Below are 8,235 nucleotides of genomic sequence, written 5' to 3' on the forward strand. Positions count from 1 at the left end.
TTTCTCTTCACCATGGAAATGATTCTGCCATCATCCACCACTGTTGTCTTCCGTGGAAGTCCAGGTCTTTTGGCGTTGCTGAGTTCACCAGTGCTTTGTTTCCTTCTCATGATGTACCAAACTGTAGATTTTGCCACTCCTAATATTGTAGCAATTTCTCGGATGGGTTTTTTCTGTTTTTGCAGCGTAAGGATGGCTTGTTTCAGCTTGTTTCAATGGAGAGCTCCTTTGACCGCATGTTGTCTGTTCACAGCAAAATCTTCCTCATACAAGCACCCCCCCCCCCCCTCAAATCAACTCCAGGCCTTTTATCTGCTTAATTGATAATGACCTAACAAGGGAATTGCCCACACCAGCCCATGAAAAAGCCTTTGAGTCCATTGTCCAATTATTTTTGAGTCCCTGAAATTAATTGATTCTGTTTCTGAGTTGTTTCATTTAAAATGAATTGTGGTAATGTACAGAACCAAAATTAGAAAAAAGTTGTCTCTGTCCAAATATTTATGGACCTAACTGTAGATTCAGTTACACTATAATGGAATGCAGGTTCCAAGACAAAGAGGTCTTGGTCTATGCAAAATCCAATGTATATAGCATGATAATAATTCAATATTTGGAGGAGATAACCACCATAGAGTGTTGTCGTAAGTACGCTTCTACAAAAATTGGTATGTAATATAGATCTAATGGAGCGCACTTTTGAATTTCACTAAATAAGTAGAACTGTAAATTGGACATTGCGGATTTCTATTTATTTGATAGGTCTCGGTTCTTTCTTGATAGTGTGGGGCGTAGCCCGCGGAACGTGTCAAAAATAAAAAGATTACACCTAACTTTTGCGAGACCATGTTGTGAAATGGATAATATACATGTTTTTATGCTATTATGTACCCATTGTTGGGCATTTTTACTTATATTTTTAATGTTTGGAAATAAAAGTTTTTTTTATTTATTTTACAACTTGTTCCCTAAAAAGATACTTTATTGGGATTTGGGACACATTGGAGAAAGTTCTATTATTTGACCCCTAAAAACAAAAAATACAATAGAAAGATACGGTTTAACAAATGTTTGCCATGTAGGATCATGGTAGAACACAGGAATGGGAACTTGGCACCCAGATTACCTTCTGTACTCATTTCTGGAGTTGTGGGGGTATATTTTTTGTAAGGTGTTAAAAATATACTTACGTTATATTTCATTTTTTACTTTTTTATATTATGTGATAGAAAGCTGAGGTTGATAAAAGTAAAGTAAAAGTGCAGTCCCCCAATTTTACTTTGATAATGGAGCATAGCAGGTCACATCACCTGCTCTCCTCCATTTACACAGCTCTCTTCTCCATTAGGCAGTTCTTACAGGGGCTCGTTTTTATTTTTTTTAGTATTGAATGGGTTGTAGTGTGCATAGAGCAGATAGCAATATAAGAGAGAAGAGTGAAAGAGAAGGGGTTATGCGGTTCCCCTTTCCTGTAAACAAAACTGAAATCTTGTTTACACGTATGTCACTGTACTACATGGAACTGCAATGTACTTGTGTTGTTTGTTGCAGTACACCTTTATTCTCAACGCACCAAGGTAAAGCACCTGAGCACATTGAGGATCTTGCCAATGAGTGAGGGAGAGAATCAGGAAAGTATTGTATATTGATGATGTCTGAGTGTAAGTGTGATCATTACATTAAATGCTAAAAACATCCCTCCTCCTGTATACGTATATACTTATCCACCATGCACAACCCACTCAAAGTTCCCATAGTATCACTGGGCTCTCCCAACCTTAGCAAAAACTCTACACTGAACACATTGCTTGTGGATCTCTTATCTGAACAATACATGCACTGTCCCTATATCTTTTAGCATACCTTCCCACCTTGCTTCAGTGCTTCACTAATCAATTCTGTGATGACATGGTGAGCAGGGCAATGAAAAATGCATTCTGAATCACAATTTGTAATCAAGACCAAAATGTGGTGACATTAAGAGCATTGTGGCTACAGCCTGGCCACTGCTGATCACAAAGATAACCTCCTAATCCCTTTTCATGCCAACTCAGGGCATTAAAAAAAATGACCTACCCTTGCTTTGCATTTGACAGCTGTCGTGGGACTATAGGAGACTAAAGGGTTTTATAAGACCGTAGGAGCCCTTATACTGCTGCCCCAATTGCACAGCCCAATGTCCATCCCTGATGAGAGTGACAACTCTGCTCTGGACTCAGGATCAGTACAGAATAGTTGCTCCACCATTACAGGAAGCTGCATAAAATGGATTTTATGGAAGGATCAATAGGTATTTGTAGGACCTAGGAGGGAACATTAGAGAAAACCAGGAGCAGGTGCACATAGGCTATAGGAGGGATATAATTCTACTTTACTTTTCTTCCATACAGACATTGACTTCATTTTTTATTTATCAGAGTAGGTAAATATATGATACCAATGTTTAATTTATTGTATATAATGTGTGTGTTATGGTGCATGTACATACCAGATATCAAATTTACATTATTTGTAGTGGCCACTCACAGTTCTGTACAATTATTTGTCAATTTATTAACATCATTAAGATATCTAAATTCCTGGTATCCTAACCATTACGAAATCTGTTCCAGGTGTTGCATTGGAGAAAAAAAAAAAAAAAAAAAAGGTAATGAGACCTCTAATGAGGCCTCCTTGTCAGATCTGCCTGTTTGTTCATCTTAATTACACAACAAGGGAGACTCTAATCCCTGTAAAAGAAAATCTGCTGAATCATCAGGAATGTCACTGCTGTCACACTGCACAATCCTGGAGATAACACTTATTTGTCTGATGAAACAAAACAGAAATGGTGTCAGTTTAGTTACCAGCTATCTTTTAGGAGGTATATATCTGAGAAATGTATTGTGTTTATTTAGTACAGGAGTCTACAGTATGTTAGATATATTCATAATGATTTTGCTTTTATTTTTATTTTTTTACAGATGATAAAAGATGTCAGACAGAAACAATTATATTACTGAAGCATTGTCTCATAAAGGGTGACCTAATAAAAAATACATTTAAAAGAATAAAATGGCCAATGTTTAAATCTAGCCAAATGTTACTATGAGCTAGAATTGGCATTTAATAATTTAGGATATGTACACACCCAATACGAATGGTTGTTCTCGTCTCAAATGACAATCTGACTTGTACAGCGGTCACCTGTTGTCATTCGTGGATCCAGAATAAACCCATTAATGACTGCCATACAAAGTCAAGTACAAGTTCTCCTCTCCATAGAACAGAAACCACTGTGTGTACAATGCTTTTTTTGTGTAGGCAACCTAAGAACTAGTATTTCTGTGAAGGTTATCATTTATACAGATCATTAAGCTATATATCTAGTAGTAATGGACTTGTTCTTGTATTTAAATATTGATATTTTGCTGCATTCTAAGCTGCTTCATCAGTTCTACTAGTGCATGAAATATAAATGCTGAGGTATTTTCCCTCCACTTATAGAACTTGGTAGCTTGGAAAGCGACATTCAACATTTCTAGAACAAGGCCAGCTGCATGTGACCAACTACTACTAGTTAGCCTCCAGACTTGTTCCCACTAGCGTAATGCAGAAACGTGTGTCAACGCAACACGTGACCTGCATGGGTGTGCTGGGTTACAATTCATTTTTAAATGACACTCCAAATGCAAATTAAGAGCAAATTTCAGCTCAAACAGCAACAAATAAAACTGCCTGTGATTTTCCAGAAAACTTCAATCAATAAAAAGATTGTTCAAATAACGCAAAGCTTATCTGGTTCTTGAAAGAACAGGTGAGATGAAGACCTTAAGGTGCGTACACACTTCCAATTTTTATCGTTCCAATCGAAGGACGAACGATCGATTGGGCAAAAAATCGTTCGTAAAAAAGTAACCAACGACGCCGACGAACGAGGAAAGTCGCTGGAAACGAACGACTTTTGTCTGCTTAATTGATAATGACATAACAAAGGAATTGCCCACACCAGCCCATGAAATAGCCTTTGAGTCAATTGTCCAATTACTTTTGAGCCCCTGAAAAAATTGTGATTGTGATAAAAAAAAGGCTTTAGTTCCTCACATTTTTATGCAATCTTTTTTCCTCAACCCACTGAATTAAAGCTGAAAGTCTGCAGTTCAACTGCATCTGAGTTGTTTCATTTAAAATTAATTGTGGTAATGTACAGAACCATAATAGGAAAAAAGTTGTCTCTGTCCAAATATTTATGGACCTAACTGTATCTTTGTACCAAGCAGGTAAACACCTTTTTAGGAAACTATAGGTTGCATATAGGCAATACACAATTTACTTTATATGTATTCCAATGTGAAATAATGTCTCACAGGTGAAAGTCCTTTGGAAACCGATACGTGTAAATCTAAACATTGACATAAAGCTATTGATTTTTTCAATTACTGGTATTAGAGTATCACTGAGAATAAAGCATTCTAGCTAACAAAGACAGGGGCCCCTGAGGCATTCAAGGTGTTCCTTCTTACATCATAGCAGTAATTTGAACTGAAGGAAGAACAAATACTTGGACAAAGTTCCCGACTAAACTCAGTAATGCAGACCATATTCTTGCCAATTCTGTGGAAATTTTGGAACCTTTCTGCTTTTTATTAAAATATTTTTGTCAACATTTGCTGCGAGTAGTTTTGTAATGTAATGTTATTATAAACCTGTTTTTCTTGTTCTTTCCGGAGGTCACGTGATCATCCTTAATTTCCCCCGCACTCCTCTGCCAGATGACACATCAAGCCTAACTTGGGATAAAAATATTTTGCAAATCTGCGGTGGGTCTCCTTCCCCACTGCAAAGGTAAATGTTTATTTTGTCCAAAGAACGAAACTAGAGGAGTAAGGCTACGTACACACATTTAACAATTGTCATTGGAAAGGATCTTTCACAATCCTTTCCAACGTCAAAAGACTGAACGAGCACTCTACATAAAGCACTGTTCTGCTCTATGGAGAGGGGAAGAATGACGGAGCCGCAACCCCCTGTGCGCTCTCCCCTTTACTTGTATTACGATCGTTCGTGGATTCGGGAGGACGGATCCTTGAACGTTATTGTATGAGAGCTGTACACACGCCAGATTCTGCACTAAATCAGTTCCCTGTAGCTTGTTAAGCTTTTTGCCCTGCCAGTCTGTCTGCCAACACTATCCTGAGTCTTGTAGAAAGAACAACTTTCAGCTCTAAGTTTCTGCTCCAGTAATACCAGTGAGGTCTGCATTCTTTCTTCCCTAATTACAGCAGCCTATGTCCCCAGATCTTGCGCAGTGTGAGATCGGGCAATGTAGCCAGAAGACAGACGAAGATGATGGCGCCCCATGCTTCCTTCACGTCGGGTTGAAGGAGGAGTAAAGAATAGCACAAAACCGAAGGCTCTGTGGAAGTAAAGATAAGTAGGATTGTGGGATTTGTTTTTAAGTACAGTTCCATTTTAATGCACTTATGGCATAGTTTAACATGCACTGCATTAAGGTAGCCCTAGTGTTATGTTATGTTGAAAGTTGGGCGACACTGCAGGATGTTGGACTATGCTGCACAATGAGATTTGTGTCATTCACAATAAATGTCAAGTTAATACACAAATAGGAGATTCAAACAACTTTTATCAAACTAATCACTTTCATCCTAAAGGACCAGCGTTGCAGTGCAAGTGTGGAGTGGTTGGTAAAGTACCAGCTGCTAGGTGATGTGCAGAATTACTTTCTTCTGCCACAGGTCAGAGTCTGCCCTTGTACAGCAAACCTACACCATAGCTCTGCTAAGGAAAAGAATTAAAAGTTAAAGCATAAGTGGCTTCAGAAATTTTTTATTTTATGTAAAGTAAAAAGTCTGTTTAGGTTTCTTTTAAGTGCAACACCGCCCCCTAATTCTCGATTGCCTGGGCGATCGAGAATAATTGGGAGATCAAAGCCTCCTGAGATACCTACATCACTTATCCCGGGAGGCTCTTAAGTGCTCCTTCTGCACATGCCCAAGCAAAAGAGAAAAATTTGCCTCACGCATGTGCAGTGAGATTGGCAATTTTTTTCCCCAACCTACGTCACCCAATCTCACGAGCAAGGAAGAAGAGGCGAAGATGGTGCCGCCCGGCAAGCTGGCTCGAGACGGATGCCGGGACAACACGGGACCCGATGGAAGACAACTTTGGATGAATCGGAGTGCCCGGTGGGATTGAAGTGGATTTTTTTTGTTCTAAGCACTTTTCAGTTTAGTTCCTCTTTAAATATCTGAATTATAATGAACTTTCAGTGAACCTGCAGCCTTTCAGTTCTGCTCAGAGATTCTAAGAAAGAAAGATACAATATGAGAAAAAGATACAAATGTTTACATATCACCAGAGCAGAGCTGGCAGGCTTTCAAGATTCAACCCTTTTTAACCCCCATACCACTTCAAATGCGTTTATGAGGGTTGATACAAGGGTTTTAAAGCAAACCTAAAAAAGCCTACTGAAACCTGGACTAGGCTGCTGTGTAATGACAACCAGCTGGGCAGCAAGGGAAACATTTCATTGACTTTAATTACAGCAGTACCTCTTGCCAACTAACTGCAAACTAGAGTTACATTAGGTTTTGTTAATGTGAACCAATCTACAAATCACCAGAAAATGATAAGCTTAATGAAAACAAGTCCCAAATAGTATAAAAACGGTTCTGTAAACCTTAGGAGCCATTATTGCTTGGACCACACCAGTGGGGTATGTTAATGCACTTTCATTATTGTGGACTTAAAAAACACCAGAATATTGGCAACATCACACTTATTCACTAGGCGCTACCAGCAGAAAGTTTAATAAATTATCTAAGTTCCCCCCATCCCCACAAGTGTTTTTCTAGATTAATGCAGCATTTCAGCAAGGAGGAAGGGTGGGGATGACTAAGTAAGTGGACCTTGTTACCTAGGTAAAAGGTTTGTTTTACAGCAGCCTATTAATTTTAAACAAATAAAAAAATGCAAAGGAAAACACACCTAACCCTTTTGAGAACAGATAGCAATAAACCAAAATATTAACAATGCAACACTGCATGTTACAGCAATGCAGACATGTGAACTGACCGTAAAAAATATTTTATCAATAAAATCTATTATGTATATTATTTCTGTTGCTGTCTTTTCAAGACAAATAGTAAGTCAGATGAATTCACCCAACATAAAAAACGTATCCAGCAATTAAGGACAAAACCTGCTGTGGTTAACGCGCTAGCTGTGTTTTGAGTCTAGTTCATCTAAACCTCAGAAGCACAACTAATGATGCTGGTGTAATAAAAGGTATTTTATAAAGAGAATCATTTAATAAAGCAGTAAAAAATTAACTTAAACTTTATTCTTGTTACATGGTTTATTATTACTAAAAGAGGGAAATATTTCATAATGTGAAGCAGAAAAATGCACTGTGAGCATTTAAGATCCCAGAGAAGAAAGGATGAGAGTAAGATGTTTGCAACAGGGAGTAATAGGCTTTCCATGGTAACTCCCCAGGGCCATACTTAGTATGGCACATCTCTCAGGAGGGAAAAAGAGCTACAGGTTGCTTCTATTTAAACCTTTAAAAAACAAAAGCTGTTGATGAAGTATTTATGAAGACCTTGTTGGCACATAAATGTGCTGCTCCCTGGTCACCGTATGCATTCCACACGTCTAAAAGTGTGAAATATCTGCTTCTGTGGAAGAAAACATGAACTTGCCTTGTACAACCGGGAAAGCACACATTTCCTTTTAACAATGAAAAAAAGAGAATTGTAAACTCCACTGATAAATGAAAATATGTCTAAATACCCGGGGCTTCTGCCAGCAACTCAGTATTCATGGTCAGACACTATCTTGCTCATTCAGTTGAAGACAGAGTCACATTTGCAAGCCTTACCAATAAACGTATATTATTACACATTGGAAAATCATCTCTGAGATCTTGTGAACTTCTAATTTGTCCCCAGAACCCAAATATCAGAAACTTCCTACAAAATGCCCCCTCCCCTAGTGTTTTTAGGGCAGGCTCTTGATTATATGAAAATCTTGACCTGTATGTGGTCCTTATGAAGTGGAATTGGACAGCCTGATTGAGAAGGAGCACAGACCAAAAATGTTCTCTCGGTCAGCAAATTATGAGCTAACATGTGTGACTTAAGAATCACATGATCTATTACATAATGTCTGTACACAAACAGGCAGGCTTTTTTTTCAAGTTCATCAAGTCAGTAAAAAATGCTAATTAGTACA

Source organism: Pyxicephalus adspersus, chromosome 6 (assembly GCF_032062135.1).
Source record: "Pyxicephalus adspersus chromosome 6, UCB_Pads_2.0, whole genome shotgun sequence".
Lineage (NCBI taxonomy): Eukaryota > Metazoa > Chordata > Amphibia > Anura > Pyxicephalidae > Pyxicephalus > Pyxicephalus adspersus.